The sequence below is a fragment of the Lissotriton vulgaris genome, chromosome 7 (assembly GCF_964263255.1).
Source record: "Lissotriton vulgaris chromosome 7, aLisVul1.2, whole genome shotgun sequence".
NCBI classification, from domain to species: Eukaryota; Metazoa; Chordata; class Amphibia; order Caudata; family Salamandridae; genus Lissotriton; species Lissotriton vulgaris.
Genome location: NC_141695.1, coordinates 1,190,889,038 through 1,190,914,479, shown reverse-complemented (window position 1 = coordinate 1,190,914,479; position 25,442 = coordinate 1,190,889,038). Strand labels below are relative to the sequence as shown.

Sequence of the window (25,442 nt, the reverse complement as noted above, 5' to 3'; positions counted from 1 at the left end):
TCATGAGTGCCCATTCAAATAACTTAGTTCAGCATTTCAGTTGAGTAAAACTCTTGTTTGAATAAATAGACAAAATGTTTGCTCCATGTGTAATAAGAATTTAGCCCACATTTAGGGAACACATGATCCCTGACTTGCCTCTCGGTTTACTGATTGTATTGCCATTGGGTCAGGAGTGTTTTTAATTTCATGTTTACACACTCACTTTTATTAAATAAATTACAAGCATAATGTGGTAGCAAATTGTCATTTGCAGACGGTAAATTTCCAAAAACCATACACCTTCCCAATATCTTGCAGCTTTACTCTTAAAATGATATAGCGCATTAACAAAAATTTGTAAAATTGGGTTTCAAAAAACATATGTACCATTTGCACATCACAAAGTAGTGTCCTGGTTTGTTTTTCATCCTATTAACATTTTTTCATCACACAGAAGTACAAAAAGTGGGCTTTCACAAATGCTGAAATATATTTTAAAAGGTTTGTACAGCCGACTTACTAGCTACTTAAATTTGTGTTAGTAAAAACCTGATACCCTATAGCCTTTCATTTCACACTTCATACAGCAGGTCAGACAGTTCTTAACGAAATCCTGAAACTCTGCAGTCAGAGAAGGAAAAGTAAGTGTAAACTGACTTCTGACCTGTCTCTCAACAATGAGAAACTAGAACAAATGTGACAAGATAAAAACAAAGATCTAAAGGCATCTTTACTGCTCCTTCGCTTTCCGACTGAACAGGACACCTGTTCATGGTCAATTCCCCAGAAAGGTCAAGTAGGTCTTAAATATGGCTCAACCTGATCAAACCTAACTCACCATGGCGAGTAGATTGAGAGGCCTGGCAATACCAACTGCTACCACATTGACACCTAGACTTGGTAAACACCTAACAGAGACTAGGCCAGCACAATAAACCCAGCTGCCATGCCAGAGATGCAAAGGACAACACTTCCAGCTAAGAGACTGGGTTTTCCTGATAAACAGACGTGCAGGAGAGAAATTCAAGCTGCCTTACTAGAAGGGGCTTCGATGTGTAAACTGCCTGAAAAGAGGATTATCACGGCCGAGAGGACAGAAGAAAGTCACATGCAACTGTAACCCAAGGATCCCCAAGACGGACCGGCAAAGTAAGAAACTATGCCCCTTAAGAAGGAGATGGGGGACTGGAATGATCTCATGGACACAACGGTGGATAGGTGCGGGGTTGTGGGAGGTAATAGGAGAGTTCTCCCTACTAGGCTGTACACTCTGGTGCGGGGCCTGGACTGGGTCGACACCTGGCGGAGCGCCCATGGAGCGGGTCAGGGGTTCACATACCTCTCTGCAGTCCACAAATCCTTTTCCAGGCTCGATTATATCTTTGTGCCCCGGGTGATGGCTAACCGAGTGGAGGCTGCAGGTATTTTGTCCCGGGGACTCTCGGACCACTCCCCGGTGTATGTGGACTTATGCCTGGGCAGTGGTAGACCACCATTTCGGTGGCGTCTGACGGTATGGCACCTTCAGAGCGCGGAATAAACGGTGCATATGGAGGTTACTATTGCCCAGTACCTGTCTGCAAATGTGGGTTCCATCTCTCACGTGGTCACCTTGTGGGAGGCACTGAAGCCCACTCTGAGAGTGGATATCTCATTGTGTGTGGCGGCCCGTAGGGAGGAACTGACTCGCGCTGAGGAGAAAATGGCGATGCTAGAGCGTCAGAACCGTGAGGCAGGGAGCGATCTGGGTGTCCGGCAATTGTTGTTGGCCCAACAGGAGTGTGCAGCACTTCTAATGGAAGAGGCTCGTCAAGTTTGGGTGGTGTTTCACAAGCCTGGTCGTCCCCCGGAACATGCCTCCTAAGGCCCCATCTCCATCCTTAATGTGGAGGCCAAAATCCTGGCGAAGGCGCTGGCTAATCGCTTACTGCCCCATATCACAAAGCTCGAACACCCAGATCAGGCAGGGTTCATGCCCCAGCGGGCAACCAGGCGCAATATTAGGAGGGCTCAGGTAGCGGTCGCGGCGATCCAGCAGCTACGGGAACCGGCGGCGCTCCTATTGGCAAACATGGACAGGGCCTTCGACTCCCTGAGCTGGGTCTATCTGTTCGCCCTGCTCCATTGACAAAATCTGGGGCCGCGCTTCCTCTCATATGTACAGCTCCTATACACGGGGCTTACGGCGTCGGTGCGGGTCGCCGGCGCCACCTCCCCCACGTTTTCGATTCAAAGGGGCACGCGGCAGGGGTGCCCGTTGTCTCCCTACCCAATTGCCTTGGCTATGGAGACGTTGGCGGCCTGGGTGCGCATAGACGAGGGGCTTTGAGTGGGCCACGGGCCTTTCCGACAGAATTGCACTTTATGTAGACTATGTTCTTTTCTTCATGACGGCGATTGACAGGACGGGTCTGCAGCTCCTGCGGATTATGCAGATCTTCGGTGAGACATCTGGTCTGTAAATGAACCACCGCAAGTCCACGCTGTGGGTTTTGGGAGGTAAGACTAGATTGGGCACGTGGGCATCCGGAGTCCAGTTGGCCGCCGGCGGATTGAAATATCTGGGTGTGGTGCTTTCCGAGGTACCGACCATTGCCTGGGAACGTAATCTTGCACCGGTATGGAAGCGAGTTTGCGCAGACATCAAGTCCTGTCACGTATGCCCCTGACACTGTATGGTAGGTCGGCCATTTTCAAAATGGTGGCACTCCCCCGACTTCTATACCAGCTGCAGAACCACCCGTACCCGATCCAGCCTAAATGGTTCCGGCTAGTGAACTCTGTGCTGGGACAGTTTCTATGGGAAGGGGGAAAGGTGCGCGTGGCCATACGCACATGCTTCTTATCCACCTATTGTGGAGGTCTGGCCTCTCCGGACCTTCTTTCTTATTACTAGACCTCACATCTGCTGGTCCACAATGACTGGTGGTATGGTGACAGGGTCGACCCGGCGTACGCACTGGTACGCTACCTAATGGGAAATCACTCACTGCACACACTGCTGTACTTGGCGCGGCTCCGTAACATGCTCCCATCGGCCACGCAGGTAGTGTTCATGGAATGGAGGCAGGCGCTGCGGCGCATGAGCTGGTGGAATGTCTTGATCCGGGAGACCCCACTATGGAACAATGGGTGACTGCCTCAAATGGTGATCCTGCCGGGTTTCGGGGATGGGACGCCGTGGGCATCTCCACTCTGTGGGACGCATTGAGGGACACGACGCTCAAGTCATTCCACGATTTGCAGGAGGAGTTTCATATGCCCCAGACACAATTCTATCACCACTTACAGCTGCGTAAATGCATTGTCCCCTAGTCTACGGGCCTAGACTCAGTACCCGAATTTAGCCCCATCGAAGCAAAACTCTTTGTGTGTGTGGGGGGGGGGGGGGGACAGGGGGGGGGGGGGGGTGGGGGGGGGGGGGGAATCTGCCAGACAAAAGATCTCTCGCTTTTATCAATCATTGGTTACACACTGCTCCCCCACACTTCAGAAGCTCCGGGGAGGACTGGGAGGCAGATGGGAGAGGTGTGGCGCCGCGGCCAGGGTGACTGACTCCGGAATCTGGGGAACACGGTTCGATTCCCAGGGCCGGCGGCAGATTAGCCCAGCACCATGTGACTCTGGGCAACAGCTTGCTTGATCTTCCCGACGGCCCCCAGCGCCTAGAAACCCTTAGGGGTGATTGTGCGCTTTACAAATGTGGATTATTATTATTATTATTATTATTATTATTATTATTATTATTATGTGGGTGGGCTGGAGGGGGAGGATTGGATGGAGGCCCTGGCAGCTACGCGGTGGCGGCCATAGCAGCACGGCTCAGTCTAGTCCAGTTTAAATACCTCCACAGGGTCTACTATACTAGGGCTCGCATGTGGCGGGCGGGATAATTGCGTCCCCGGAGTATCTTCGCTGTAGTCAGGCAGAGGGCACGTTTATCCACACGGTATGGCACTGCACATCGCTGGATCGTTTCTGGAGGGGGGGTGTTCTCTGATACAAGAATGATTCGATTGGGCCGAAGCAGGGGGAGAGGGGGTGAGAGGGAGGGAGCTGTGTGGGTGTTTAGACTTGGACATTTGGATCTTTTCTATAAGTTGAGGATGAGACAGTGTGGGTTTAGTGCTATCTTTAGGGGGGGGAGAGGGAGAGTGGGAGTTGAGGAACGGGTATATTACTGGTTAATGATCATATGTAATTCATGATTGCTCCTGTAAAAGTCGATTACTGTCATGATTCTACTTGGCTTGATTTGGCAGATGACTCTGGGGTACAGAGCTCTGCGTGACATGTGAATTGACAAATAAAATATGTTTTAAAAAAAGAAGGAGATCGGGGCAGGGATAGCAAGTCAAGGCCTGCTGTTCACCAACATGCGCCCTCATCTACTAGCCAACCTTTACAAACTACCTTGCCAACCAGACAGCAAAATAACATCCAAGTGGTCGGGGACGCAGGTTGGTGCAATCATCGTCGCAAGCCCCAACTATGTCGATGTCTGGGAGACTATGCTTGGCAAAGCAGACCAGATCAAAAACTGAAGCTGCAGTTTTATGACTTCAATTTGAAACGTTCCACTGCAAACTAAATTTAGGGAGGGATTTAGTGTGCATCAAGCGCAAGCATCACAGACACTCAGGCATCCTGATACTTGGCACGGTCAGGGTATCGACAAATCTAACTCTGGGGCTCGTCTTCCGTTGACGAGTAACTTCCCATGCAAGTATCCCGGTCTTCACTGGGCTGTGGTCGCCTAAGACAAAACTCAATAAATTCAAGACAGAGGACTGCAGTACAATGTACACGAGGAGCAGACCACTTCCATCCTGAAGTCGTTGCACTAGATCATGGGAAACATTTGAGTAAATGAACTTCGAAGTAACAGAATTACAAGTATAGAACTTCTCTAGAGAGATACCCTAATTGTTGATTTAATTTATAAATGTGGAAAATTATCCTCTCATGAACCACCGTTAGTCTAAAAAAAACATACAAACAAAAACATTCAGGCTTGTGAAGTTTAAGAAAAAATACGGACCATGCACAAAATGCAAAAATCTATTAATTAATTGACAAATAAAAAAACTACTAATACTGAAACCTGATATATTTCCAAACCTGAGCAAAAGTCCACAATAAACAGGAATATCTTAGATGTTTATCCGTTAAAAAGCAACTGAGTTAACAGATTCTGAGCACAGCACTACCGATTGGTCAGTGAGCAGTTAAGGAGACCATGCTACTGTGAATCCCCGATCAGATGCGTTACACATAGCCCACTTTTACTTATCACCATAACAGCAGCTCTTTAAGCCAACAGATGTTTGGCTAATACTGGTTGCTGATGCTGTCATTTTCCGCTGCAGCAGACTGGAAAGCAGGTTCCATGACCACCATAGAAAGATAAACGGGTTCTGCCAAAACTAGTCGCTAAAGTCAGCGAGAAGATAAATCCAGCGCGTTTCGCCAGACTTCCAATAAGACCTCATGGGTAAGAGTGACAACTAAGTATAGTTAATGTCTACAAGTAAAGTGCGAGCAAAAGTGAAAGCAGCGCGCGACGAGGCGGGGAAGGGGCAGAGGAGCGTTGAGAATGCAAGGAGGAAAGACAGATGGCGATTGATCGGGCACTGAAAGCTGAACGCGCGTGCACACACACCTGAAGGCAAGCGCTAGGCCAGCTAAAGCAGCTTGTGATTGCACTTTTTAAAGCCTCTACTAAATGTCAATCCGAGCAGCACATGCGCTAGCTCAGGCGAGTCCTAAAAAGCCTGCAGATATAGGCATATGGCTTTTAGTTCCAGACTGTTCATGTGTTTTAGTTTCTCAGTACTGGACCATTTGCCTTGAATCTTAAGGTCCTGTAAGAGACATCATCAGCTTTCCATTGAGGCGTCCGCTGTTCGCATGTAATCTGGGAAACCTTGCAAGAAAGCGAGGCCCTTAGAGAAATTTGACCTGTGATACCCCATCACATTGCTTCTTTCATGATCGGGGTGACACGGAGAATGTCTTCGAAGGATCCTGATGTTTGCAGCCACTAATGTTGAAGTTCCTCCTGAAGAGGTCTCATCTGGAGTATGGCCAATGACACTAGATTTATTGACGATTAGCACATTCCTAGGAGCGCGTTGTACCCCCTTATGGAAACAGAACTTTTTACTTCGTTGGCTAGCGCCAACTGCCATAGTCTTATCTGCTGTTCATCTGATAGAAAGGCTTTGAATTGTACTGCATCTAATTTGGATCCCAGAAATGATATGATTTGGCTGGGAAGAAAGGATGACAAAGTTCACTGACAGTCCTAGATTGCGGAACAGTTGAAGACAAGCATGTGTCGTTTTGGTAGCTTGTCGTGCTGTTGGTGCCTTCAGTCACCAATCTTCCAAGTAGGGGAATACTTGGTGACCTTGAGAGCGTAGGGCTGCAGCTAATGGAGTGAGGCATTTGAGAAATAACCTGGGTGTAGTTTTGAAGCCAAAAGGGAAGATCTTGAAATGGTAGTGAGTACCAGCTACCGTAAACCTGAGAAATGTTCAATGTTTTCAATGGATGGGGATGTGGAAATAGGAGTCTTCCAAATACAGAGAGGTCATGAAGTCTCCTCTGTTGAGGCGACGCAGGATCTCGGTCCAAGTTACAAACCTGAATGATTGGTTTATTTAGGAACTTGTTGAGCTTTCGGAGATCCAGCATTGGTCACCACTCCCCTGTTTTTTTTAATCAAAAATAAACGACAGTAAAAGCGCTGACCCCTTTGTATAGTTGGATCACCCTCGATAGCGCTTTTTGAGAGCATGATTTTGATTTCCTTGTGCAATAAGTGAAGATGAGGGGAGGGGCTCCCTTGGGTGGAGTAGGGGGGGGTGGTCTTTTTGTGAATTCCAGAGTATTTGCTGGGTTGCACATGCTTTTAGGATTGTAAAAATCGAAAAAAACTTTATGAACTTGATTTCCAGAGTAAGACCAAAAGGCAGCCAGATCTAATATCCATTGGTCCGTTGTCACCTCTTACCATTGTCACAAGAAATTGGAAATCTTCATACCCATGTCTATATTAGGGTTGATAGGCCTGGTATTGTTGGGTTCTCCGATAGCTACCTCTGTATGAGGTGAAACTGTATCCTTTGGCTCCTTTGAAAGGCATTTTCCTATATTGCAAAGTGCCCAAGCCGTTGTCATTGTCAGTGTCAGCCTTAATAGTTAAATGCGCATCATCAATATGTTTCTCAAACAAAGAATTATCATCAAACACCATGTCCAATATCTTTGTCTGGACTTCAGGCTTTTAGGTAGTGGCTTTTAACCATTCTTGGCACCACAACATTGCTGCGCCCGTCATCTGCCAGAAATCTGTGTCGGCTATGTCCGTAACACTCTATGGTCTCTGAGGCTGCTTGCTCTACTTCCAATAGGATTTTACTAGCCTCTTGTCTTCTATCTTCCAGGATGAGGTCTAACATAGAAGCCATGTTAGACCACATCCGACTGTCATAGCAGCCGATGATTGCTAGCGTGTTGTCCATCCAAACTAACTGCAGCCATGCTGGAAAAAGGTTTCCCCGTAATATCCAATCAATACGCCTCCAACAGGGAGAGCTGTGATGGAGTTGCCGGATTTCCAGTTCCCCTCTGTGCTGCCTGGAAAATGCCGGAATCTGGCCTTGGATGACCTGTGCGGCAAGATGGGAAATCCTCTGGAGCCCTGTATCTCTTGTCAATCCGAGAGAGCACTAGCAATATCGTGGCCAGTGCCTTCATAATCTTTACTCCCTAGTGCCAGATGTAATTGATTAATGGGGATCAATCGCACAGATTTAAAAGTTTCCTCTTTGAAGTTATGCAGGAAAAAATTCTGTATGCTTTACTGTCATTGCAAGATGGAACCTGGAGGTTGCTCTCTCCATTACATTTTCCGGTTCTGGTGGATGTGGAGGAGGAGAGGGAGAGGGAATAATGTAATCTTCCCAAGTATCCGTTGGTGGGTGAGGATCCAGGATTTCTCCTCCATCCTCAGAGGACAAAGGATCTTTTGTGGCAGGCACAGATATTAGTGGGTGCGGTGTTGTAGGAGTCACTAGTGGTGGCAAAGTCTGTGTTCTTGGAGGTTCCGACAAAGTGGTAGTGGTTATATTTGGACACCTTAAGGTGGAAACCACTGTGTAGTCTGCCAGCATCGCCTGAAGGTCCTGGATGAGAGAAGCCAAGTGTGACATTTCTCTGGGACGAGGCTCAGGAGGATAGCCATATGGATGATCATGATGTGGCGGAGCTAGATATGGTTGATAATATTGAGCTACAGCACACACTCCATCCTCATCATAACATTCTTGCAAGTCCACCACGCGTGAAGGAGGCAAAGGGGCAATCTTACTGATCAAAGATACCTCTAGATGTAGGAAGGTTTTGGTTGACGCTGGTGTCAACAGAGCTATAAATCGACGATACAGGAATTTGTTGTGGACTACGCAGTCAGGGTCACTCGCCCTTGACAGGGTCGTCGTTAATGTCTTAGTCAATGGGATTGATGTTGACGGTTCTGTCGAACAAGTTACTTACCTTTGGTAACGATATATCTGTAAGAAACAGTAGTTAGTATTAGATTCCTTACCTTACAATATCCCCAGGCGTCAGACTGGATCCGGAAATTTTTGCATTACAGTACCCTTGCGCGTCGGTAAGCTTTTCCGCACCAGAAACGCAGATCCATGTTAAAAACCAACACTGGTGCCATTGAAACTAGGGCCCTGAAAGGGGATGACCTTAACCCTAGATATCGGTTCGCAGAACGGGGAGGATGGGTGGGGCGGTAAGGAATCCAATACTAACTACTGTTTCTTACAGATATATCGTTACCGAAGGTAAGTAACTTGTTCATCTGAAAGAAACAGGTTAGTATTAGATTCCTTACCTTAGAATAGATATCCCAGCAATACCAACCCCGGAGGTGGGTCTGCGAACCAATAATCACACCAGAAAGTCCTGGAGGACGGAACGGCCAAAGAAGCCATCCCTCCGACTTGGCTGTCCAGGCAGTAGTGTCTTGCAAACGTGTGCAGCGAGGCCCTCGTAGCTGCCTGACAAATGTCCAGCAAGGGGACTCCCCGGCCCAGGGCAGTAGTAGCCACCGTGGCCAGAGTGGAATGGGCCCTCAGTCCAACAGGAGGCTCCTTCTTTGCCAAGGAGTAACAAGCCTTGATACACAAGACGACCCACCGAGAGATGGTCCGCTTGTGTACCGCCCTTCCCTTCTTAGCGCCCACGTAACCAACAAAGAGTTGGTCATCCACCCGGAACTGGCGTGTGCGATCCAGATAGAATGAGAGCGCACGTTTTGGGTCCAGACGGTGGAGCCGCTCTTCCTCTTTAGAGGGATGCGGTAGCGGAAAGAAGGTTGGCAAGGTGATGGACTGCCCGATGTGGAAGGCCATGACAACCTTGGGCAGGAAAGAGGGTCTAGTACGCAACACAACCTTGTCCGGATGGACAGAAAGGTAAGGAGGTTTAGAGGAAAAAGCCAGGAGCTCACTCACTCTCCTGGCAGAGGTGATGGCGACCAGGAAAGCAGTCTTCAAAGCAAGAAGACGGAGAGGACAGTTGTGAAGTGGCTCAAAGGGAGCGCACATCAGATAGGTAAGAGCCAGGTTCAAGTCCCACTGAGGCATCACGAAAGGAACAGGTGGAAACGTGTGTGTGATGCCTTTCAGAAAGTTACAAAAGGGGACTTGAACAAAGGAGGTTGATCAGGCAGCCTTAAAAATGCTGAAAGGGCAGAAAGGTAGCCCTTGATAGTGCCCAGAGCAGAGCCCTGCTGGGCAAGAGAAAGAAGGAAGAGGAGAACCTCAGAAAGAGGGGAAGAGAGAGGATCCACAGCCTTTTCTGTGCACCATGCCACAAATCTGTTCCACCTGCAGGCGTATACCGACTTTGTGGAGGGACGTCTGGCTGCCAGAATGAATTTACAGACTTCAGGAAGCAAGTCAAATGGCCTCAACTGTTGTCGCTCATTCTCCAAGCATGGAGGTGGAGACTGGACAGGTTCGGGTGGAGGACCATCCCCTGCTGCTGCGACAGAAGGTCCTCCTGCAGAGGCAGACGAACCGGGGGATCGACTGACATACTGAGTCGCTCGGGATACCAGAACCTTCGTGCCCAGTCCGGAGCCACAAGGATGACTTGGGCCCGGTGGCATTTGATCTTCATCAGCACTCTGGGCAGAAGTGGTGTAGGCGAAAAGGCGTACAACAGACCGCAACTCCACTCGCGACGAAAAGGGTCTCCGAGCGAGTGCCGCCTTGGAAATTCCAACACGCAGAACTGATGACATTGCGCGTTCTCTTCTGTGGCGAATAGATCTAACCAAGGCACTCCCCACTGCAGAAAGAGACCTTGCGCCACGTCAGAGTTCATACGCCATTCGTGATCCATCATGCACCGGCGGCTGAGTTTGTTCGCCCTGGCGTTCAGAAAACCTGCCAGGTGTTGAACCACCTGGGTAACGCCCTGATGTTCCAGCCACTGCCAGAGGCGCAGAGCGTCCTGGCATAGGGTCCACGACCCCACCCCGCTCTGTTTGTTGCAGTACACCATGGCGGTGGTGTTCGTGAACACCTGCACTACACTCCCCCTGACAGAGGGGAGGAATGCCTTCAGTGCTAGACGAATCGCCTGCAGCTCCAAAAGGTTGATATGGAGCCGGGACTCCGCCGGAGACCAGAGGCCCCTGATCTCCGCCTCTCCCATGTGGCCTCCCCAGCCCTGGAGGGACACGTCCGTCACAACCACCTCCTCCAGTTGGGGAAGGGAGAGGGATCTGCCGCTGACCCAATCGTGGTCCGTAATCCACCATTGAAGCGGTCTCGCAGTGCCCTCCGAGATCAGGACATGGTCGGATAGGTTGCCCTGATGCTGGGCCCACTGAAACTTCAGGTCCCACTGCAGAGCCTGCATCCGCCACCGGGCGTGATGCACCAGAAGGATGCAGGAGGCCATCAGCCCCAGAAGCTGCAGCCTCAACCTGACAGAGACCCGCGATAAAGGCTGAAAGAGAGGAATCAGAGCCTGAATATCCCGGACCCACTGTTCGGGTGGATAAACCCGAAACTGCGCCAAGTCAAGAACCGCTCCGATGAAGAGGAGCTTCTGAGAGGGGCACAGGTGTGACTTCGGCACATTGATGGAAAACCCCAGCTGGTGCAGGAGGTCTGCTGTAGACTGGAGGTGGTTGACGACTGTCTGGGGCGAGCCCGCCATTACCAACCAGTCGTCGAGGTAGGGGAAGACTGAAACCCCTAACCTGCACAGATAAGCTGTGACCACCGCCATCACCTTCGTGAACACCCGTGGGGCACTGGTAAGGCCGAAGGGGAGCTCTGTAAACTGAAAGTGCTCGTGGCCTACCGTGAACCGCAGGTAGCGCCGGTGGGCCGGCAGGACGGGGATGTGGAAATAAGCGTCCTGCAAGTCCAACGCTACCATCCGGTCTCCTGGGTCCAGGGCAGCTAGGACCTGAGAAAGTGTCAGCATTTTGAACTTCTCCTTCCGGAGGAAGCCGTTGACGTTCCTTAGGTCCAAGACAGGGCGCAGGCCCCCTTTGCCCTTCTTGGGTACCAGAAAGTAGTGGGAATAAAAACCCCACCCTACTTCTGGCCCAGGAACGCGCTAGATGGCCCCCTTGGCCATGAGGGCCGTAACTTCCTCCTGCAGAAGTCGCAAATGATCCCCCGATACGCGGTGGTATCGCAGTGGAATGGCTTGAGGGGTTGCCTCGAAGGGGAGGGAGTAGCCCCTTCGGACGATCTGCAGCACCCACCTGTCCGATGTGACCGTGCGCCAGTGGTGGAGGTGATGGCAGACCCTGCCCCCCACTGGCGTCACATGGGCCTGAAAGCACGGACTAGGAGGGTTTTGAGGCGGATGCTGTGGGGGGAAGGTGTGGCCTGACCTCGCCGTTGTCCCCGACCGGCGTCACTGCGGTTTCCACGGCCGCCACCGTGTTGGATGGTAGTCTGCGATGCGTGGCTGGCAGCACGTGTGGGGGCGCCCCTTCCTTAGCCACGAAAGAAGCGAAAGGCACCTGTTTGCTGGCGCGGGGCAGAGAGGCCCAAGGACCTGGCCGTAGCCCTGGAGTCCTTAAAGCGCTCAAGCGCGTGGTCTGCCTTGTCGCCGAAAAGGCGACTGCCATCTAACGGAATGTCCATGAGTGTATTCTGGACATCAGCCGAAAAGTTGGCGGACCTCAACCAGGCGTGGCGACGAATCGCCACCGTCGTTGCCGTCGCTCTGCCCAGTGAGTCGGTGGTATCCAGCACACACGGGATAGAATATCTTGCTGCATCCCGGCCTTCCACAAGGGCCTGGCCGAGTTTGGCCCGTACCTCCAACGGACACTCTGGCAGCAATTCCGCCACCGTGTCCCACAGAGAGTGAGTGTAGCGGCCTAAGAGACATGCGTTGTTGGAAGACCGCAGTCCCAGACTCAGGGAGGAGAATACCTTTTTGCCGTACTGCTCATACCTCTTGGATTCCCTGTCTGGCGGAGCAGACGGGAATGCGGTCTGGGAATTCGAAGCCTGGATGACCAGTCTCTCGGGGGTGGGGTGGGTGGACAGGAAACATGGGTCGCCCGGGGCCGGCGTCTGGCCACGTACCTATCTATGGGCGAACCCGTAGCAGGCCTGGACCAAGTGCCCAAAAGAACGTCAATCAAGGCCTCATTAAACGGCAGCAGAGGCTCAGACGAGCTGGACTGCGGTTTAAGGACCTCAGTGAGGAGGTTAGTCCTCACGGCCGCGACGGGGAGCTTAAGGCCCAAGGCCTTGGCCGCCCGCGTCAACACCACACTGTAGGTTGCCCCCTCCTCCGTAGCCACGTGGGAGGTGAGACAAAGCCAGTGTCTGGCGAGGTGTCCAGACCACTGGCATCCCCAAGTCCACCTGTCCAGTCCTCCTGGGACTGACACTCCCGTGTCAGAGGGTCCTCAGACCCCTCCCAATACTCCTCATCACCCATCTCCTGATAATCAGGGTTGTCAAAGGATGGGGCCGGCTCATAGAAGGTAAACTTCTTAAACGGCGCCGGAACCGGATCGAGGGAGGCATCGGGGACGGCGCCGCCCGAGGACGGCGCTGGAGGTGACACCTTAGGGACCTGCGCCGGTGAGGTAGTCAGGTCAACCGGCGACTACCCGGATCCAGTGGGGCCCTGGGGCGCCGGCGCCGTCTGGGCCGAAGCACCAGACCCGCTAGGGCCCCCTGACAGGTCCGCTAGGCCCGAAAGCACCGCAGAGCCCGTCGGAGGAGCGAAGGACCTCATTGCCATTAGGAAGCACTCGATCTCCTCTGGCGTCGCGTTCTGCCCAGGGACTGGAGGGTGTGGGGCAGGCTGCGACGGCCACAACTCTGACCGAGCCGCGTGGGCGATGTCACTCGAACACCCGACCGCGTCACGCTAGCGTCAGGGGGGGGGGGGGGGGTCGGGGGGGGGGGGGGGTTTGTCGGAAGAGCGATGACGTCTCTGACTTCTAGTGCTTACCTGACGAACCGGAGGAGTGATGTTGACTCCCGGAGCTCTGATGGCTCAGACCCCGCGACCGGTCCCTCGACCTCAGTTGGGACCGGGACCTCTCGCGGCGCGGGGCCGACTGCCGGAGATCGAGCCGCTTGCAGGACCGCTCCCGCCTAGCTTTCGAAGTCAGGGCCCGGCAGTCGGAGCAGGTCTTTTCGTCGTGGTAGACGCCGAGACAGTGGAGACACAGACCGTGAGGGTTGGTGACCGACATAAGTCAGTCGCAATCCTCACAAGGCTTGAAATCTGGCATCCCTATCCGCACCGTCCGGAGTCTCAAGACTCAAGAAAAATTATCAAAAGGGATCAAAAAAGTTTAGTCAAAAATTGACTAAGGTACCACTTTTTCCGGATCTGCGCTGCTGGCGTGGAAAAAAGAAGAACTGACGTCAGCACGCAGAGGTGGCCTCTAAGTACTCCGACGACGTCAACACGGCACCCACGATACCGATGACGGAGGGGTTATTCTAAGGTAAGGAATCTAATACTAACCTGTTTCTTTCAGATGTTATCAACGGAATGCTCACTGTCGATTGGATCCTAGATTGGGAGAATCTGGCAATCTTGGGAAGCCTAGAAAAAAACATCACTCTACTCATTAGACTACTTCTGCTGCGTTGTTGACTGGAGCCATAAAAGCAGCCTCCCACCTCTATCCCGCAGAATATTTGAAGAGAAAGTGTGACATATCTTGCACTCTTTTACCGCATGGTTGTGGTGCAGAAAGCAATGTATGCAGGATCATCCACAATAACTCTTTCCCTGCCACAGGTCTTACATGGGCAGAAAAGGTCTTGTTTTAATCACACATGCTGGTAAAATTTAAATCCCAGGAAAAAATCCAGAAAATTGAACAACTGAGTAGAATTCCTTCACGCACGACATGCAGTGAAAATCTGACGGTAACCGCATCTGCTGGGAGTGGAGGGTGCCAGAAGCTAATTGGTTGTATTCACTTTTTAATAGATGGCATAGGGCCATTATAGCTTATGGTTTTTGTCAACTATTGCTTGATTATATTACCGTGGGGCTCCCATCTCAACGATGGAGAATGATTCAAGCGTGTCAATCAATGAAAGGTACACCAATACTGGATAACTGCTATTCGCAACATATGAGCTTGTGTAATGAGCACCAACTTCAGTTTTGTGAACACCTGCAGGGCAAAGGAGGTCAAAGGAAAGCACTGAAAGCTGGAAATGCTCCTGGCCAACCATTTTACACCAAAAAACACAAGCCACAAAGGGTATATCTGTGAGATATGTCTGAACTTCTCCAGAAAACAAATGGAATGCATTCACACGTTCTAGGGATAACACTGGTGCCAAATACCCTTCCTACGCAGTCTAGAATATCTAGGCCAGCACAAACCACATACTGAGTCAAGTTGTGTCCACCACCAATTGCTTGAGACAGAGGTCCTAAAGTCTTTTGGAACTACAGACAAGATCACACTGGCTATGTCCCATAGGCCATTCATATAGATGTCCAGCAGACAGTCTGCATGGACAGATCTCAGGGCCAGGCTAACTGAAGAGGAGTGCAGGGAAAGAATTAGGGTCAAACTTACGGATTGAAGCCTGAACTATCAAGCTCAAAGGAGAGCTATTTAGAGAGAAAATCTGGGTTGCCAGACTCAGTCTGTGAAGCCTGGCCACCTGCCTTTTTATTGTCAGATAGGCCCTTGGTCAAAGACTTATTCCTGCTTAAGTAGCAGCAAAGGCCTCGCTGAATGGGAGAAAGGCCTCAGACATTGCACACTCAAGTTGTAAAGTTTTCATACGGACATTAGGCTCAGGCTTAACTGACCATCCCAACAGAACAGACCACAACGCAAAGGAAGCACGCTCTTCAGTCAGTGGTCCAAGTGGTGAATTCTACCTTAGCAGGAGAGGCATCAAATCCACTGGCATCTAGTTAATTCCCAAAACAGTCACGCCATTATAATAAGGGGGATAGAAACTCTGGTCTCATTTTTAGGAGCTTAAGGGGATAGTCACTTACCTGTAATTGCGGTTTTGAAACTTAAGTCTTCCAGATTCACATACTTTGCACAATCACGCCATCTGCTGTTTTTCAAAAGTGTCTGTTTTCTACAAAACTTTGTTAGCTTATGGTTCAGGAGTCATAGTTGCAGCTCCTATACAATGTCAACCATAATCCCACAATGTACATGCACGAGCCCACCATCTTTCAGCTTTTGCCGATTACTCTTCTCCCAACAAGCTCCCCAATTCACGGACCTCCTGCAACGGGAAGGCCAGAAGGTCACATGTGAATCAAGAAGAGTTTGAAGCCGCAAAAGCATAACTACAGGTAAGTAAATGTTGCATGCTTTGCACAGATTATGTAGTGGCATTACTTGCCTTGTGGTTGTAGACAAAACCGGGAGTGGAAGCAAAAATGTCCTTCAGAACAGCACTTGAGTGAGTGTTAAGTCCACATAGTAATATTTTGCTGAAGTATGTGCATTGGCCTTTTTTTTTTTTTTTTTTAGAAGATCGAAGGTCGTATTTGGCGTCAAATTTTTAATTTGAATTACTTGGCTGTTCCCTTAGCTCTCCAGCTTGAATTTGGACTTTTCTAAACAACTGTTTGCTATAGTAGCTGCTGAGGTGGGGAACAATTTACTTAGTAGTGATTCTGGCGATATCCGTGATGCACTAAAGCATGAAATATTCTATAGTATGAAGGGGAGAAGTGTCCTCTTTTTCAATTATTCGACAGCTTTGGGTAGGTTTGGAATTAGTCTGAATGAGGTGGCACCTCCCTCTAAGCTTTGTGAAATATTGGTTTTAGGACATGGATTATAGCTTGAACTAAAAGTGCATTCATTTCATAATTATAGGCCTACAAATGTCGTTCAACCAAAAAACTCCTCTTCGCAAGAAAACTCATACGCTCATAAGTTTGTTTTAGTCAGCAAATAGACTTTGCCCACTTGTGCAACTCTCCTGACTTGCTGGAAGATGATCGTTGTCCCCCAATTTACTAATCTGTTTATGACATGTAGCTGATAGAATACAGAACTAGAAGGTCTTTCTATTGATACTCAAATCTTATCTGATGATGCAACTTTTGAACTAACCTTCAGCTGACATGAGGAATTTCCACTGCTAAGCAATTTTGTATGAAGTCACGTATTCAGTTGTGTATAAATATGCAGAACAAACGTTCATCCATGCTCATTCTACAACTCGACTGTGTGCAAGTTGTTTGTTGTTCCCGCTAGCGGAATAAATGACTTAAAAAGTCTGCCTCCAACTCCTCGCACTTTAATTTGTTACTAAAAGCGTAAATATTTCGTTTTCTCAAATGGCGACTCCGCCAGGACCTCTACGTGGGACATCCAACAGCTCTAGAGTCTGTGGCTGAGGTGACCAATCTGAGACTAAAAGATTGCGGGAGCCCCAATAAACAAGAGACCAGTTTCTCACAGCTGCCATCTGACGTTTCAAACCGGCATCCCTCAGCAACAGGATTTCCCCGGCAGAGGTCCCGAACCTGGTTGATTGCAGATTGACACATTTGTCCAAAGCGCGGAGAGACGGACGCCCCCACATTAATTTGGTGAGGTTGTTCTAAATGCATGCTTGCATAAGTGATTGAATTGAAGAGACAATTGTCATTTTGGGAGATTGGGATTATTAGTTCTCATTTATATAGAGTCTCCAATTTTAGGGGACAATGAGTAAACTAAGGAAATGCATTTCTCATTGTTGTTTTGGAAGTCCATATTTGGACACATTGCTCCACTCCCCACCCCAAATTGGAGGATGTAGGTGAAATTTGGGGTGAATCTTTGGAATATATTTTTTTGGGGTATAAAATATACAAAGGAGAATTAAGATTTGAGAGGGATGCTGGACAGCTCCTTAGATTTAAACAAAAATAGTGTATTTACAACAATGATTTTTTTAGGGGAAAAAAGAAGGCAGATAAAGAAAAAAAATGACTGGCAATATGGGAAAGCTTTCAAAAATTGGAAAAACATCCACCACATTAGCAGGGTTTGAAAAAAAGTCCACTCACAATGTTGAGCAAGATTTAATACGAACGAGCTATTGTAGAGATTACCATAGCGAGCTAACAGGTCTTATGCTTACTCAGCAAACTGAATGAGAAATAACAATGCTTTTAAATATTGTTAAATGGCAACATGTGCTCCGCTTTGAGAAAAAGAGGTCAAAAGTCAATTTGTTTTCTGTGACCGAAGTTAAAGGATTTTGTGAAGTGAACTGCGTGACAATCACACTGTGCAAAGAATGTGAAGGAAAGGCTATAAGATGCCAGGTTTCTTTATTTTTCTCGAATCCAGCACTAAAATAGCTAAGAAGTGAACGGTTCAAACATGAGTCACTAATTATGAAGACACACTTTTGTAAATTTGTGTTGAGAGAAAATATACTTTAGAGGATCAGAACAAATTAGAATGGTTTGCTTGGTGATCTTTAAATGTTGGGTATTTTTGCTGAATGCCGATTTCCAAACATTGTATGTGCACTATGTATTTTATCAGTAAGACTACATGTTACTGGGATTTTTTTTGTGGCCATTCCAATGGAGAATTTGCTATTTATAATGACAGTGCACTACTCCAGTATGCTTTGATTTACTAATATTTGTGATAGGAGAGTTTTAGACATAAGCTGGAAATTATTACTGTTCCTCCACACGGTCCAGCTAGTCAACAGCCTGACGCACCTCTTGCCCAGGATGCGCAAAACTAACAGGGAGATGTACAAATGCTAGCCCATTCAATTGGGCCCTTTTTTTCCAGTGAAGGTGCATTCCGCCCCAGGTTCACAGCTTGTTAGAACAAGCTTTCTGGGGACCAGAGCACTCAGGGGTCACTATGCTCCAATTGCATCAACAGGACTGTTCCCCAATGGTGTCCCTGGGGCCTCAGTACTAGTGGACCCAAAATTGGATAACCAATTACTCTATTCCAGCATTTGACTTTTAGGATAGCAAACAGAGCAGTCCCAGGCTTACTAAAAATGGGGAGGTGCGGTTAGACATTCAGAATACAGTGCACACTGAACTACCAGCTGGTAAAAATGTATATCCAGTCAGTGCTTTACTTTTTATAAAAGCAAGTACTTTAACACACCCAAGAGAATTATATTACACAAAAAACTTGGAACAACAGTGAAAAACAGAGGATTCTACAACCCTCTGGCCCAGAGTTCTGACCCCAGACAGTATTCTAGCGCCTAGAAGCTAAGCACTATAAAAACTCAGTTAACATGAAAACCTAAAATTAGCACTGCAAAATGTACAGACCATGTTGCACAGGGTTGCTCTCATTAGACATATTCCTATTATTAAAGTTAGTTAAAATTGAACAAAGAAAATTCTAATAAAGTGTTATTGCAACACGTTTTTTTTATGATGGGGGGACAGAAATGAATGGGAAATATTAGGGAGAGGAGGAGGACAATGGAACAGGAGCTGGTCAACCTTCATTGGATCCGGCACAGCAAAGCCATGGAGGATTAGGCCAAAATGAGTGTGCCTACTGCTTAAAGGAAGGGTCATTGGAAGGATTAATGCCCTAATTTACAGGGCCAAACAACGGTGGCGAGAGGAAGGGGTAATTCATTCACAGGGAGTACAAGCAGAAGTGGTGCAAGCACACTTCTCAGGCTAAGACTTAGATGCAGAAATGAAGGAAGCAGAGCAGAGAGCAGATGCAGGAGAGGAGAGGGCAGATTTTGATGAAAGAGCAGAACATGTTAAGATTAAGCTGAACAGAGGGAGGTAGATTTGACAAGGACAGATTAGATGAAGGTTATGTGTTACATTTTGTCTTTTTATTTAAAACACCAAGCTTTAACCTCAACGCTGCAGCGGTGATTTTCGTGCTGCGCGGCTTTTTTTCAAAAGCTGCGTTAGATGAGCTCAGCTCGTCATCCGCACACGCCCCCCGTGGCTGATGACGAGCTGAGCTCGTCATCAGCATTGAAGGGGTTAACTATTAACAAACTGCTTTAGCCGAGGCTGGTTTGTTTGACTTTGGATTCAATGAGAGAATGTGCAAATAATAATCATGGATGTAGCTCTATGCTATTTTCATGCTTGCTTTATTTGTATACTCTTCATTAGTTCTGATTGACATCATTTGTGTCTCATTATAATAGGTAATCTTTTCTTTATGGAACGTAATTGTGTGCAAATTATGCTGAGTTTTTGCACTAACTTTATTTTTCTATTATCAATTTCTGATACCCAATTGATATCTGAAAAATGAATAACTCCTTAAAAAAATACTCACCAACTCTCATTAGTATCTACAATATATATTTGCATTTGATTACTGGTCTGTGTTTATGAAAGAGCTTTCGTGGTCAAAATATGATACCAAAGATTTCTGCGCTATAAGCATACAAATAGACAGAAGCTTTTACAATGATGACTACTAACTTTTGATTTTAATACCTTTGAATACTCTCCATAGGGCAGTCTATGAAGGACAGAAGAATGTTCAATAACAAGTTAAAAAAGCTGACCCCTATGTTACTTTACAGCTAGGGGGGGGGGGAAACATGAGTTCACATAAAAGTGACCACCCCATCCAAGAGTGACAGTAGTGATCACATTGGTACATTAATCAGGGTTTTCAGCAGTAATGAAAAAAAGGCTTTGACAATTTGAACTGAAATATTGCCTGGGTACTAGATACAAACAATAGCTGCAATAATCCCTGCAATAATCCCTTGCACCAAGAGGTAATTATGAGTAATACATAAATATCTGAAATTATGGCTTTAACTACATTTTCAAAATGTCATCTATTTTTCTGTAGACATCAGCTGAGGAGTTGTGAAAATACAAACAAATGTGGTCTTGAATGCATGCGTTTTAATTTTGGAATACAGGTTGGACTGCACACAGGAGAGCTACTCCCGGGTACCTGGTGATCTACTGGCAGCTCATGAGCTACTCATTGGAGACATAGCAATACAGCAGAAGGTTTCAAACAGGCTACAGTGAAATTATTGCATCACTTAATATCCTTGGGGCATAAAGTATCTCTTTTCAATTTACAGTATTGTCAACGGGGGAGGGGGTAAGATGCTACACCCACATAGGATACGATTGGTGCAGAACTTGCAGAAACCACTGACTCAATCTAATGTGTGTATTTTGTTAAAAATTTTGCACTAAACTGCAAAACCCCTGCTTGCTTTAAAATTAAAGGACGTATACATGCCGCTTCCTTTGACTAATCAGTGTGAAGCTGTCTTTTTGCAATTGAAAAATGCTTTCCGTAATGCTCCTGCTTTAGGTAAAACCGGATTATAACAAATGTGTGCATGAAAAATATGGTTGCAGCTTGTCACGGTCCCATGGGGTAAGGAATAGGCCATGGGCATATTTCTCCTCCACATTGGACCTCACTGCAATAAAGCAATCTGAAATGTATATTTAAGGTCACAATTTGACAGTTATTGTACCACATTTAGTGGATATCTTGAAAAAGGTTTTTTTAAAGAACTCAGACCCAGCACCTGACCAGTGCAATATTAACATGGTGTGAGTTGACACTTTTTGCTCCAAAGATTACTCTGAAATGCTGTAACATTTTTGATTCCAGCAACTATACTACCCTTCTCTGAGTACCAACAAGATGAGAAACATGATTGCATATTCATTATTGAGGAGAAGACTCAGGGATGGGTAGACCTGACGGATACCTCTATATCTGACCCCCAAAGGGAACTATTTGTGGATGGTTCACGTTACAAACTACCTAATGGCACTACTATAGCGGCCTTTACAGTTACTACCTTGAAATCTGTGGTGCAGTTATCAAAAATACAACACATGTTAGCCCAAGCTGCAAAGTCAACAGCTTTGCTACAGCCTGTGAATTAAGTAAAGATTTGACTGTAAATATCTATAAAGATAGCCAATATAACTTGGGGGTTGCCCACTCATTCGGACTCTGAGAAAAAAAAAAAAAGGGGCTTGTGACTTTGTTTGGTGATAAGATACAGTATGGGGTATGAATTGTAAAGTTACTGGATACCTTTAAGTTACCAAAAAGAGTTACTATTGTTAAATATTTTGCCCATAAGAAAATTGTAGATGAGATAATACAGGGAAATGTTTTTGCCAATGAAACCGCTAAACAAACAGCCTGATCAGAGTACGATCTAATGAATATTGTAGGGACAGCTAGATGAATATCAGAAGTGCTTATGTTTAATCAGACTCTAGATTGCATAAGGGAATCACAGGAAGAAGCTACGGAGAAAGAAAAGGAACAGTGGAGAAGATATGCGTGTCAGGATGCGACAAGATGTTGGACAGATCTGTCAGGAAAGCAAAGATGAATGCTTCCGAATTGTTAAGTGAATGCTATTGTTGCCATGGCCCACAGTTATGCCCACATCAGTGCAAAAGGAATAGTGGCCAAGTCGGATAATGTATGGTTCATTATTCTGATTCCCAGGGTGGCAGAGTTCTATTTCAAGAGATGACCGATATGCACTACTTACAACACAGAAAAAGGTACCCCGTTTGAACAGGTTGTTTTGCACCCCCAGATCTGCCCTTCAAGGTCTTGCAACCATTTGAGGTGGTTATGGGGAGGCCTACAAATGAAAAGGGTGTACCAAGATAAAAGGACTTCTTGACATTGAATATACTTTTCTTGTTGATTACTGTGACCAATTGACTAAAGATTTACATTTGATCCATTCACAGGTGAAGGTCAGTCTCCCTCCTAGTCTTGAAGGTCTAGGTCACAAGATGAGACCTAGAGACTGTCTCTTTACCCAACAGTTTCAGAGGAAGTCCAGCCTTGAGCCATGCTAGAAGGGTCGTGTGCAAGTTCTCTTCGCCACCCAGACTGCTGTTAAAGTGCACAGGCACAGACCATATGCCAGTGATGTGGAGAAACCAAGCACCACTCCCTTTGCCATATGATCAGTGGATAACAAGAGGAACACCCGATTTAAAATATGATAAGATCTCTCAGCAAGTGCCTTTTGGGGATGGTGATCTTTTTGAAACATGGTAAAGTGGTGTCATTGGAACAATAACTTGCTGCCATCATAACTGACCAAGATGAACAGATTCTGTTTGAACATCCTGACATTGTTCAGCCTTGATACAAAGTGTGGCCAAGGGCCGAAAAGAACTATAGACTTTGATTGAAGAAATTATTTCTGGAGAGGTAGGCACCCATGCCGGTGGTCAAGACCACCAACGTCCGGACCAGTACATAAGCTTGCAAGTGAGGCTTTGAAGCAAAAGACACTTGGTACGTAATGCTCTTTGATAGTGTAGTGAGGGAAATTTTGGAGGATTAAGATCACATTGCTCTGTTCCTGGCTGATCGTTATACTACATTTTGTTACCTTGGCAATTAAACAACAAATACTATAGGAAGTGGAAGGAAAGTTAAAGAAACATACAGGTTGAACATAAAAATCAGAATAGGGAAGAAATGCGTTACTTACCTGTAACTGCAGTTATCCAGTATTGGTATATTTCATAGATTCACATGCCTGAATCATTCCCCGTGGTCGGGATAGGAGTCACCAGTACATAAAACAAGCATTTGCAATGCAATAGGTCTCGCATTAGGAAATTTTGAGCTATTGGTATTGTAAATAACAAATATTTTAATTATGTGTTGGTTTTGAAAATAGCGAAATAGCTTTGTCGTTTACAATGCCAATAGTTTTAACTTTTGAAAAACGTGACGCCTATAGCATTTGTAATGCAATATGTGTTTTATTTACATGACTTAGATGTATTAATATTACTAATAACAATGTATTTTTTATACTTAATACTTAAATAAAAGTTATTGTAATTTATAATGGCAATAGCTTAAACTTTTGTAAATAACTTAGGGACAATTATGTTCAGTGTATTTTATTGTGATAAAAATCCAAAAACAGCAGTGAAATATTAACATCTTTTTGTGACATTTGTAATAAAGCTTGAAACATTGAGAGAACATATTAGAACCAGTTGTTGAATGGTTGCACAGAGTGATGCTGCGGCCTTCAGTGGTGCAGAGTGATGCTGCGGCCTTCAGTGGTGCCGAGTGATGCTGCGGCCTTCAGTGGTGCCGAGTGATGCTGCGGCCTTCAGTGGTGCCGAGTGATGCTGCGGCCTTCAGTGGTGCCGAGTGATGCTGCGGCCTTCAGTGGTGCCGAGTGATGCTGCGGCCTTCAGTGGTGCCGAGTGATGCTGCGGCCTTCAGTGGTGCCGAGTGATGCTGCGGCCTTCAGTGGTGCCGAGTGATGCTGCGGCCTTCAGTGGTGCCGAGTGATGCTGCGGCCTTCAGTGGTGCCGAGTGATGCTGCGGCCTTCAGTGGTGCCGAGTGATGATGCGGCCTTCAGTGGTGCCGAGTGATGCTGCGGCCTTCAGTGGTGCAGAGTGATGCTGCGGCCTTCAGTGGTGCAGAGTGATGCTGCGGCCTTCAGTGGTGCCGAGTGATGCTGCGGCCTTCAGTGGTGCCGAGTGATGCTGCGGCCTTCAGTGGTGCCGAGTGATGCTGCGGCCTTCAGTGGTGCCGAGTGATGCTGCGGCCTTCAGTGGTGCCGAGTGATGCTGCGGCCTTCAGTGGTGCCGAGTGATGCTGCGGCCTTCAGTGGTGCCGAGTGATGCAGTGGCCTTCAGTGGTGCCGAGTGATGCTGTGGCCTTCAGTGGTGCCGAGTGATGCTGTGGTCTTCAGTGGTGCCGAGTGATGCTGTGGTCTTCAGTGGTGCCGAGTGATGCTGTGGCCTTCAGTGGTGCCGAGTGATGCTGTGGCCTTCAGTGGTGCTGAGTGGTGCTGTGGCCTTCAGTGCAACCAATTAGAAATGGTGTGGTAAAGTTACTATGCAGACACGTTTTCTAAATGTATTCTCTCATAATGTATGGAAAATGCAGGTAAAACAGACCAAGCGCCGAAGGGACACGTCATGTATATACTCTCATAATGGTATGAAAATGCAGCTAAATAGTAAATGAACATACGAAGTCAAAACTATGTGGCATGTTAATTATATATCACCCAAGATATTTGGAAGGAAGAGAAAGTACGAGACTTCTCGGTTAAAGAAATAGCCCTTCTAAGGTACAAGTGTGATAACAGAAACAAGTGAGTTAAAGTTAATATAATGCATTGCTATGTCACTGGGCAAATAGCATCTAAAAAGCTAACCTGGCTGTAAGCAACCGTGGGAAATACACGTGCCTGCTAGTAGACTATGTGCACGGCGTCCCGCTGAAAGGAAACAGGCACCATGATAATAATAATGATAAAGGAGATTTATAATGCGCAACTTAGCCCAAGGCCGTCAATGCGCAAGACAATAAAAGTGTCATATGACTGGTCTCAGAATCGCCAAGCCCATGGCTTAAGAGTACGCCTCTTGAAAAAGCCAGGCTTTTAGGTCCTTGCGAAAAAGTGCCAAAGAAGACTGTCCCACCAGATCGGGGGGGAGGAGGGAATGTAGTGCTTAATTCGAAGTCATGCACGAGGCAAAGCCAATAGGTCTCGCCTTTGGGACTTTAGAAGTGTTTAGGCAATTTGATTTCCGGGTCAATTTCATGCCGTTTGCTGCAGTTACACTAGGAAGAAAATCCCACATTACCTGCACCATTAAGGCATGTAGGAAAGCGAGATGATAGCATGGTGGCAATTTATTGTTTTAGAAACGCATAAAAAAAATTAAGAAAAAAATTGTGCAGAGCTTGTTGCTGCCTGGGCTGCTCTATGCCACACTCAGAAAATGTATTGGAGAATATAAAGGTCTGTTCTCGCAAATAATCTACCAGCGTTTGGAGATGGAAAATGTACTTAGAGTTTTACCAAACTGCATAAAATTACACAGGGCCCTGGGAGAAGGGGTTGGTTGCACTGGACACCGGGTAGTG

At 47.2% G+C, this 25,442-nt stretch overlaps 1 protein-coding gene and 1 long non-coding RNA gene across 2 annotated transcripts in view; one reads left to right on the top strand and one right to left on the bottom strand.

The window, feature by feature from the left end:
* SRCAP (Snf2 related CREBBP activator protein) overlaps window positions 1-25,442 on the bottom strand; it is a 1,720,489-nt gene that overhangs the window by 1,570,678 nt on the left and 124,369 nt on the right. The window lies entirely within an intron of this gene.
* LOC147703140 (uncharacterized) lies at window positions 16,735-23,525 on the top strand. The gene is made up of 2 exons (XR_015297283.1): window positions 16,735-17,121; window positions 22,267-23,525. It is a non-coding gene; the product is annotated as an uncharacterized LOC147703140 (long non-coding RNA).